The sequence below is a fragment of the Ricinus communis genome, chromosome 1 (assembly GCF_019578655.1).
Source record: "Ricinus communis isolate WT05 ecotype wild-type chromosome 1, ASM1957865v1, whole genome shotgun sequence".
Classification (NCBI taxonomy): Eukaryota; Viridiplantae; Streptophyta; class Magnoliopsida; order Malpighiales; family Euphorbiaceae; genus Ricinus; species Ricinus communis.
In genome coordinates, this window is record NC_063256.1 from 27511064 (window position 1) to 27523007 (window position 11944).

Here is an 11944-nt window from a genome sequence, read left to right on the forward strand (position 1 = left end):
ATGTAGAATCTACCTGATTCACCACTCCTTGCTGTCCTGGCCTAGTCCTAGAAGACTGCCACTGATATGTGTTTATGGCCATCTCCTTAATTAAGTTATGGGCTTGCTTTAGCGTCTTACTATTTATGGCCCCACCTACAACTGCATCCAACAACTGTCTCGTGGCTGAGTTCAAGCCATTGTAAAAAAGTCTGCACCTGCATCCATAATGGCAAACCGTGGTATGGGCAACATCTCAACAAGTCATTGTACCTCTCCCACGCATCATACATGCTCTCATCATCAAACTGCACAAAAAGAAATATCATTATGCATTTTTGCAATCTTAGCAGAAGGAAAGTACTTATAAAGAAATTTCTCATCCAAATAATTCCAGGTGGTGATGATGTTGGCTGGTAGGGACTGTAGCAATCCCTTCGCTCTATCCTTCAAGGAAAATGGAAACAGACTAAGTAGAATCGCATCATCGATAGTTCCATTTATCTTAAAGGTGTCACAAATCTCCAAGAAGTTTGCAATATGGGTGTTAGGATCTTCACTGGGCAAGCCCCAAACTATACACTTTGCCGCACCATTTGAATGACATTTGCTTAATTTTAAAATTATTCGCTACAACAGGTGACCTCAATATACTAGTGTGCGTCCTCTCCAGAGAAGGTCTAGCAAACTTGTACATCATCTTGTTTGCTTCAGCGACATTGTTGTTGCCGTCTCCCATATTTACTGGTGTATGGACAGGAATCTCAATTTGCTCCTCCTCCTCCATGTCTAATCACTTCCTTAGCTGCCTGAGGGATCGCTCTGGTTCGGGCAGAGGGTCTACTAGTGTAGGATTAGAACTTGTGGTCATAAACTACCTGAAATAAAGAAGGCAACAACAACCCAAACAAATAAATAAATGAATAACTAAATAAAAAGAAATGATAGAAATAGAAAAAGAAATGACTAAAGTAACAAATAGCAAATTTCACTCTAGTATTCAAACAAAGGTTTCCCGACAACGGCGCCAAAAACTTGATGGCTTACTTATGCAACTACAACTAAGGCAATGAACCTATCGATGCAGCTTAGCACAACGGCAAGTATTAAAAATATCATATCCCTCAGGAAAGTGAAATCCTAGAGTTGCTATTTCATTCCTTGTTATCTAGCCTAAAATTAATAATGGAGGTTACTAAATTTTCTAATGACTAAAAACTAAATTCTAAGTGTAATGCCAGAATGAATGAGCAAAGAGAATAATCAAGACAAAAAAGCAAACCCAAAGATGACCTAGACTATTTGGTAACCAAACAAAGGATAACAGATTGCTGAGTCCAATTATGCTACCTATGGACGGATTCTGAACTGAATTCGGTTTCCCTCTCGAGACAACTGAATTCCTAAACCTAAGAACCTAAAGTTGGAATCTCTTCCTAACAATTGATTATTAAGTTAGCCTTAAGCTTTAATCCACCTCTATTAAGCTTTGTTAATTCTTAATCTGGCAAATTAATTAACCTTATCTCTAGGTGAAGATTAACTTGTTCTTGCAACCAAACTTTCAAACTCAATTAGAATTTCTCAATTGCTAAAAGAATTCTATGAATACTAATCAATGCATTCAATGTAACCAAAATTGGAATTTCATTATTAATTGCAAAAAGAATACAAGAACAGAAACTCAAACAATCTTAAGAATTCACTACAAAGCCAACATAGCAAGAAACCCCAAGGGTTCAATCAATCTAGCTACACATGTTCATGTCTAAAATAAATAGGAATTCAATTATAATGGAAGAATAAAGAAATTAAAACATACACACCCTTTTCCTAGAATTGAATGAACAACTCAAAGACTTGATCTACACTGCAAATGATCTCCAAAATTACCTCTTCAATCTTCAATCCAATCTCAAGAGTCACGAATCTGACATAAAAAGGTGGAATCAGTGTAACGCCTACATTTTCTCATCATCCATGTTATGTGTATTTACATTTAATCATTGGGCATATGATGGTATATCAATAATATTTTTATTTTATGAGAACAGATATATATTAATTATAAGTAGAGAATAAGAAGCATGATATTAGATTATTAATTTAGATAAGTTGATTAAGTACTTGGGTTATGTGTATTAAGCCTTAAGACTTAATTGAACCAATAGTTGAAGGTTGGGTAAATAGATTGGACTTAAAAGATACAATTAAAAGTTAGTACCTATATATGGTTAGTAAGAATTAATTTAGGATGATAAAACTAGTTTAAGTAGGTGGTGGCATTGAGAGATGAATCTTGGAAATTGGAACCATGAGCAAGCTCATTTTACCTCTTCATTTCTCTAAAATTCGTACATGGCCAAAAAACACAAAATTTGGAATAAGAGAGAGGAGTGGAATACCTAGAAAAACTTAAGATTAAGATAGGATTTTGCCAACTATTGAAGGAGCCAAGCTAAAGCTAAAGGATTTAAGCATATTAGCAACCCAAAAGCTGAAATTGGTGAGTTGTTACTTGAGTATTATTAATTTGTCATTAGGGTTCTTGATTACAAATTGGAGAAACTTCAATTGATGCTTTCATTAATTAATTAAAGGTCTGATTATCATGAATTAGTAGAGTATTGAATGATTTCATAGAGATTAAGCTTGATTTAAGTTTAAGTATGTCAAGATAGAAAACTGTCAAAATTCCAGCAACCTTGATGTTCTGTATTTTAGGCATAACATGGGTTATATGAGTCCAAATTAAGCTTAATTGGTGTCTATGGAAATTTTGAAGAGTCCTCTATAACTTTGTAGTTTTGTGATTTCGCTATTTTTGCCGTTTTGGTTGCTTAAATTGAGCAAACAGATTTCTGCTCGGGTACAACTAGCCGTATGACCCTTGCTCAGTAATTTGAAGATAATTAAATCTATAGAAGTCGGAATTGAGTAATTCTTTTCGGAGATAAAACTAGACGCATAGACGGATATGTTTATTTAATATGAGATTTTTGTATTAAGCCAATTTTTCCCAGCAATAAATATACCTTGGTACTAAATTCTGTCTAGAAAACAGAGATGTTGGAGATTAGTTTTATGCAATTTATTTGATATTAATTTAAGTTAAATTGGTATTTAACTAGATGGAAAATGTTTCTATGATATTAAAACAGTAATTGAGAGTCTTAGAGGAAGAGTTAATATGAATTAGAGAGGGGATGATCTTGTAATGCATTAGAACTAGCATTTACATGAATATTTGGAATATGCATGAAATGTGAATTGATGAATGTGTTGACAGGTACTCAAAGGCCTGGAAAGGAAGTTGTGGAGAAAGGAGGTTTTATATGCTAAAGGAATAAGTGTATTTTGAGTAAGTAAATAGTTAATATTTGCTATATCCATATATTTAATCAAATGTTCTACGAATGGTTGTGTTTGCTTAATATTGTGTTGTGTTTGAATGAATGAGATGGAAATGATTGGTGTTGAGTGGAACAATTGTTATTGCTTGAATATGATATAAGTGAAATGATTGAATTGTGATGTTAAGTGCATATGTGCATGTGAATGTGAATGGTGGATTCCCCTGTGAAAAAAATATATATATATAAAGCCTTGGGAGGGTAAAGCCTAGAGAGGCTATAAAAGTGTATAATGTGAGGATGAGGCAGAGCAGCTTACGTGTGCGATGGGTGAGGATGAGGCGGAGCAGCACATTAAAGGGGATCCACAAGCCGTGAGAACTAACCATAATTGTTGAATTGTATTTCTTCTATGATGGTTGTATTGAATTGAGTAGAATAGTATGAATTTATACCTAAACTATGAATCATTGTAAGTTTTGTGATTGGGTGGAAATTGTATTAAGTGTATGTGATATAGATTATGTTGATTATTTATTTACTAAGCTGGAGGCTCACCCCTCTCCAAAATTTTTCTTTCCAGGTTTGTAAATAGTAGTGCATCCGTTGCTTGTATCCGAAGTCTAGCTTTTAGCGCCCACAGTTGGGCCGGGTTTTGTGGAGTCTCCTCCGATGCATTTTGTATGCGATTATGTGATGTATATAGAAGTGTGCCTTGTAAGGCATAAGAAGATGTTTTGAATACTTGTTAAATGATGTTTAAGTATAATCATATGTTTATATGTTAATAACCTTGTGTCTTGATTCTTAACAATCTGCATATTGACCTATCTACATGTAGTATATAGTCTAAGACGCTTGTATGTTTTCTGGCTAATGTCTATTGGTTAGCATGTAATGGGGGTGTTACAATTAGTCTCCTGGAATCCGCCTTGAAATGTCTGAAATGCGTATAGCAAAATTACTGGGGAATATGAAGAGTCAAAATTGCCAATCTGCTTTCTCTTTTTGGCTCATTCAATTTATACTATGTGCAAATACGAGCGAGTTCTCAGTCCATGTCCCTCAACACGGGCCATGTCTGGGTTGTGTTGGTCTCCAAATGGCAGAATAAATTAAATTGAGCAAGGGCGTGTTCTGGCCCGTGTTTCTAGGGCATGTTACCCTTGGAAAGCATGTTGCTTCAAAGTGCTTAAGCTACACAGCCTGGAATTTCTGCACAGGCTCCAACACGGGCCGTGTTGACTTCCCAAAAGTCAACCCAAGTTCAAGCGCCTCTGATTACATCCGTTTTCACTCGGAATTGATCCAGACTTGCTCGAACACTAATAATGGACCTATAAAATCTCCTGGAATACAAAAGGACAAAACACGAGTGATCTTGGAATAAAACACAATAAATGCTAAGAAAATGTACAATAATATGCAAGCAAACATGTGTAAAACTATGCACATCAATTGTCCAAACAAATCAAGTTTAAGGGCCAAAATGATGGATTTCACTTTAGGAACCTAATTGCAAACTTTTCTTAAACTTCCCTTGTGTAGAGCCAATCGGCTCTACGTGCCGATTAGGGTTTATTTCACTTCCATATCATTTTTCGTGATGATTTTATGTTCAGATACAGAATCTAAATGGGGTTTGACGATAAGAATGAATTTTTTAATGATAATTATTCAAATTGTAAAGAATTAAATTTGGATATTTATCATCCTTTTTAAAAAATAAAAAAAATTATCTCCTCTCTAGGGTTTCCTTTGAAACCCTACCTTTATAAATAGGAAGAGGTGCCTAGGATTTTTTTTTAAAAGGAAATTATTTTTCAGTATTAGGCAGAGGATTTAGGCCACTGAAGAATGAAGGCCACTAAAGAAAGAACAATTTTTGGAATTTTTTTTTAAGTCGACAGAAGCTTTTTCAACACTACATCCAGCACTGGATTCCCTACCAGTCTTTTGATTCAACTGCATCTTTATCACATGAGACTCGAAGAACCATCAACTACGTGCATCCATCATCATTAACATCATCATTAACATCATCCTAAACTAGTTTTCTTGTTTTTTTATTATATTTTTTTATGTTTTTCCTTACAAACATGATTAAGGTTACTTTTATTATCTATTTTTATAATTAATATGGTTAGATTAGGGTTTCTTATGAATCTACATGTTATTCATTTATTGGTTTTTGAAACATGATAATAAGAACATTAAGCTTTTGAATATGATAATATTGCCAATATTAAGGTTTTGAATATGATTAAACATATGCATAGGATTATATGATTAGATTTCTATTTTCATTATGATTTTGTAATTAAATATGTTTATTAGGATTATATGATTAATCCACTATCTTTGTTTATTGTATTTTTTTTTAGTTTCTAGGATTTTGTATTATTTTTAAGGGTTTCTGATTCAATCGATTGATTTCGGTTATTTCTATTTCTTTTCTTTTATTTTTTTCACATTCTAATTATTTTTCACCTTCTGTGCATTTAAATTGGCTCTAGGGACGCTAGGAACAGACTGAAAGTCAAAAAGGTCAGCCTGGATACCCTATTGCCGATCAACTAAATGTAGAGCTAATTGGCTCTGCATTATGTCTAATGTCGATCGGCTCTACCTTTTTGTCCCAATTTTTAGCTTTTCATGAGTTTTGATGTATTTTCATCGATTTTGTGTATTGTATTGGATCTTAAGGCTTTTTCTTTGCAATTTTAGTTGTAGGCCGAGTTGTAATAGTTAGGTTCAGATTTATGCTCTTTATTTTTGTTTATTTCATGGCTTGATGTATAATAAATAATTGTAACATGACTGCCTAATTAAAAAATGGACATATAGACTTAGGGTTAAAATTGGACCTAACATGAAAATTATAGTCCAATAGGCTAATTAAACATTAATTAGGCATAAACTTTAAAATTGAAGTAGACTTAATGGGCATTAGTATGTTTTAGCTAGGATTGGGCTAAACTAGAAATAGGTTCACCCAAAATAAGCTTCATCATAATAAGTAGTGCATTAGGCCTAAAGATTATAAATCAAAAGCATAACTTGTAATTAGGGCTAGACTAAATGGGCTATATACATAATTAATTAGTAAGTTAGATTAGATTAACAACTCTAATGCAGGCTGGGCTTGAATAAAATGGGCTAGACCTAGGTAAATTATGTGTGTTATTTGGTATGCCTGTGTATGAACTGCTTGTGTTTTTAGGAAATAACTTATTAAATAATAAAATTAAAGACTAATATAAATAAATAAGGAAGTTGACTTTTGAATCCATCTCTGGATTTTGTGGCATAAGCTTCCTTATGAAATTTGAGAAACGCCACTCATTAGTAAAAAAGTGTCCCGGTGGCGACTCTTATCTCCACGGTAGTCTCACTGATTAGTAAGCATATTCCCCATTAGGTTGAAAAGCCTGATTCTAGTATATGCATTTGATTTTATTATTTAACAGATTATTCTTGCATCACTATACCATTTTCACACACTATTCACTTTTGGTCCATATAGCCTCTATGGCATCGATTAGTGGTTCTTTGGTTCCACTCGAACCCTAGAATTGCAATACAAGCCTACCATCACTCACAAGTAATGAGTGGATTTCCTTCGTCACATGGACCCTTGAGTGGGAAGACGAGCCAAGGAAGAACACTTTTTACCTGTAGGAGCCTTTTATTCTTGCCCAAGACTCAGCTCATGGTAATGACCGTAGAATTCTCTCTTAGGAACCCTATTGCTTGCTATATAAAATGTTTCTCCTTATAAGTGTCTAAAGCCCAAGTATTAAAGGCCCTGCCTAAAAGAATTAGAATCAGGCCCTAGGCCCAAAATATGCAGGCTTTTATACTTATACTGAGAAACATTATCTTGTTTGTTTTATCTGCTTTGAGAGCTTATGGCATACAGGTCGGGCCTACTATCCCCTATTGATAGAAAGCCCAAACCTAAAATCCTAGGAAAGAAAGACCTACCATGAACCGTGTGCCGGAGTAATAAGGTTGGAAGGATGAAATGTATATTATTGTGTTTTTTGACCCCTTTTTCTTTGCGCATTGCACATGCATCATGCATCTCATGCATCATACTAACCCTTATTTTTTAGCCATATAGATTCTCTTATGGGCTGGAAGAGGCAGGATAGTGGGAGATTGGAAAGAGTGCCTATTTCTCTGAGAATCCGAGCTTGTTAGAGCACCTTAAGAGACTAAGATGCAAAGCTATCAAAGGGATGGCCAACGAGAGAGCTAATTAGCAAGATGTTAAGATCCTCAAGAACGCTGTCATTGACAATTTGAGGGGTATGATTTGGGAAGAGATCTAACAAATCTTGGCTAGAATGACTGCAAACTAAGGCCCACCTACTGCTCCCATTGCGTAGCTACTGTTGTTGTTGTTGACCCAACTGTGGTTGCCGCTGAGACTGCTGCTGCCATTGCAGCTGCTACTGCTACCGCAACCAATGGTAATGTAGAAGATCCACCTAAATGTGGAGTACCCCAAAAATCTTGGGACTTTGATGAGTTTATGCTAAACCAGGCTAAGAGGGATACTGCCCTTGCCACCAATAAAACTGTGAGTGGCTTGAGCCCCAATCTTAACAAAATGCAGGGTATGCTGGAAATCAAAGGTTTATACCCTACCTATGATTTTGAAGAATTGGTTTTGACAGGGATAGATGATGGGCTACTGATACAGCCTACACCTAAGGCAATGAACCTATCGATGCGGCCTAGCACTAATGAGTATCAAGGTCGTATCCCTGGAGATCGGGTGAACCTAAAGTTACTACTGTTCGCTATGTTATCTAGTCTGAAATAAGGTGTGAGAAGTCTAAATTAATTAACTAATGACTATGAATGCAAATAAATAAATGAACAACAACTAACAATCGAAAGACAACTGCAACAAGAGAAACAAACCTAAAGGGGACCTAAGTGATGGAATTCTAAGGTTGATTTTATAAATTACTAATCTTGCTTACCAGTGCCTAAATCCTGAATCGAACTCGGTTCCTCTCTCGAGATTACCAAGTTCCTAAACCTGCACTAACCTAATGGAATCTCTTCCTATCAGATTATTACAGATTAGCATTAAGCGTGATTTAGAATTATTAAAAGTTGTTAATTCTTAATCCGGCGAGTAAATTAACCTTATCTCTAAGTGTTAACTACCAGTTCTTACTATTCAAATTCCAGTTGTAACAAGCATTTCTCAATGTCAAGAAACAACCTAAAAGACAATTAATTCAACGTCTCAAATTAACTGAATCAAATTTCATTACTGAACAGCAAGGAGATTACAAGAATAGCAAATAAAAACCTAATAACTAAGCAAAATCCATCAACAAAGGTGAACCCTAATGGGTTCGGCAGCCCTAGCTACTCATAATGAAAGAAACAAATACAAAAGGAAATAAACAACAGAAAAGGAAATGGAACATGTAACCCCTCATCTCTCGAATCAGAGTGGAAATGTCGCGAGCCAACTCTAAAACCAGCCTCAAGTATGGATCTCGGATGTCTCGATCAATCCTCTAGAATCTTCAATCTTTGCTTGAATCTCCCAAATCAATCCTTTGAAATGACGTTGGTCTTCCAAAATGTCAAGAACAGAGGTGTAGAAGTGAGGGATCGCGCATGTAGAGAAGTCTAGAAATCAGAAGCGGAACCCTGTCTCATTTTGCGTGCACCTACTTATAGGCAAAAGTGCCATAGCCCGTGCCGCAGCCCGTGAAAATATGCATGGCCCGTGCCATGGCCCTCGCAATGGGCAAGGGAGGTCGTGCTGCATGGCCGTGCAACTGCCCGTGCAAAAGCCTCGAAATGCGCGCCAATAAGAAATCAAATTCGACAAACATCTAATATGCGTTAATCATCCACATAGCTTGGTTTCTGCCCGAAAATCAATCACTTTCCCATCAAGGAGTCCGAAAACCTGAAAAACTCATAAACATACAAAAGTACGATCAAACAGGAATAAATATGATTCAAATACACGAATAAAAGACTGACAAACAGTCAATAAACATGCATAGAATCATCTACATCAAACTACCCCACACTTAAGCGTTTGCTTGTCCTCAAGCAATCAACAACTCACTCCTCAAACAGATACCAAATAACTCAATCAAATACTTTGCAGGAGGTTAGCTCAAAACAAGTCTCAAAACTCCGTGACGAATTTCCTCAAAATCCCCAAATCACTAAATCCTTGAGAAAGAGAACAAAGTTAATAAAGCTACTAAAATTAAAATGATAAACCATCCAAACTGAGAATTTGAGAACCATGCCTTACACGATGTCACTCAAAACACACAAGTGTATATAGGTTAAACAATATCGCTAAGCTCTCAACTCAAAAATATAGAAAAAGGTGTTTACCATAAGCTTGCTTATAGATCCAATCTCCACTACTGTGAAATAATCAATAATCATGATCAAAGGGTTTTGAGCCAGGTTGTAATGGGGTTAAGGTAGGGTATGGAGAAATATGGAAAGTAGACTAAAAGTTGCTAAAAAATTATAGAGGTAATGCAAGAAAATAGCCAAAGATCAAATGTTGTACCAAAAATGAACACTAAGTTGCTCCAATAATAAGATGATGCTCAAAATGAACTAAAAGAAAATTATAAATATATGTATTATTTTTATTTTTTTATTATTATTATATTTATTTATTTTTTTAACTAATCCTACAACAACAGATAACGCAGGATGAAGTAATACAATGCTCAATCAAAAGTAGTAAAACGATATGTACCATTTGGATTGAAGGGAGCATCTACGAAAAATCTAGCAACTTAGTGAATATATGCAAATTGATCCAAAATGAAATGCAGCATAAAATTACATAATTTCCTGCAACAATGGTAGAATGAATAGAAGTGATAAAATGAGTGTCAAAGGTAAATTACAATGAAAGAAAAGGCTAAGGCTTAAAATTGGTTCACTAAGGGAAAAACAAGGTTAGGCTTTTAGCCAAATTATGTAAATCCTAAGTGTCCAAATCATCTCATGACTATCAAAAATTCATGTAATCTCAAAAGTCATCACAAAGCAAGTTCTAGAAACAAAAATTCTATACAATGCTCTCTAATCAAAAACAAAAGGAGCATAAAAACCTCACCATTTGAGTGGATTAAAATTGCATGAATTCTCAAACCAAAGTTTAAACAATCAATCAATCTAATAAGCATCAATATTAACAGTGTTCTATATCCAAGATAAAGTAAAATAAAAAAATTAAGGAAAAACACTAGTTTTACCTAGCTTGATTGAAATTAAGAGATTTGTTCATTGTCTTCTTTCAACAAGATTCGATAAAAGCTATAAGGGTATCCATTCAAAAGAGAAAAATCATCAACTACTCGATTAAAACAAAACTCAAGATAAGGGTAATAAGAATGAACGGACTCAATCAATAAGGGAAATGACAGCAAAATAAAAACAATAGAATACCATCCTTACCGAGGTTCGAGATAACAAAATTGGTACCTACACAAAACTAAGGTACCTACCCCACACTTGAGAGAAGCACTGTCCTCAGTGTGAAATAAGGTAGGCACTCCAAAAAGGGAGATAAAATATGCATAAAGAAGCAAATTATAGGAGTCCACAAAAAGCTAGAAAACTAAAAGAAAAACAAGACAACAGAAAGAGATAAAAACTAGAAATAGTCTACTGGATACTGCCCTTGATGTGTGCTTTAACAGTCCAAGATATGTTAGTCCTCAAAATTGCGTATGAGCATTGAGTAGGCTAACTCCTGCAAAACTCAAGAATAAACACATCCCAAGCAACATCTAATAAAAGGTTCAATAAAATAAAATCATCTCAAAATAAAACAAACTAAAAATAAATTAAAATATCTAACTAAAAAAAATAAATAAATACATAAATAAAAGATGTCCAAAAATTCAAAAAGATAAATAATTAAAGAGATTTGTTTATTATATTTTTTTTTCTTCTTCCTCTTCTTTTTTTTTCTGTTTTTTTTTTTTAAAGAAATGAACTAGCAGCTTATTAGCGACCGCTGCATACAACTCGAATAAACATAAATAACAAATACAAATTGGATCAAGGGGAGCATTTAAAATATCAAAAAGATTTAGTGAATTTACCAACATAGCAACTAGCATTTTAATCCCACATAAAGTCGAATATATCACAGAAAGAAATTCCAGCATAAGGGTAAAGGAAAGATAAATGTAAAGAATGGTATAATTGAAGTGTATAGGTGTAGATTATGAAGAAAAGGTTAAGGCTCAAAAATTGGCTAACTAATGGAAACATAAGGTGGTAGGCTTTTGGTCAAATGTGGTGAATCCTAAATCGCCCAAATCATCTCATGGTATTTGCAATATTCATGTAACTTCAACACGCATTACAAAGCAAGTTCTAGAAGCAAAGTTAAGTACAATGCACACTCAAACAAGAAATATAAAGAGCGTAAGTATAATGAATGCTCAACTGGCTCAAAATCTCACTTTCGGGGTGTGGTATTAGGTGCGCTTGGTTCAAACATCGAATTGAATCATTATTTAAGAAACACATGCATATGATATTATCAACGTTCTAAGTTAAAATTCGACAATTCG

The 11944-nt window shown here is 34.6% G+C and overlaps 1 non-coding gene across 1 annotated transcript; it reads left to right on the plus strand.

Annotated features, from left to right (window-relative positions):
• Positions 1-213: 213 nt before the first annotated feature.
• On the plus strand, positions 214-318 carry LOC112534190. The gene has a single exon (XR_003078495.2). It is a non-coding gene; the product is annotated as a small nucleolar RNA R71 (small nucleolar RNA).
• The last annotated feature ends 11626 nt before the right edge of the window (positions 319-11944 follow it).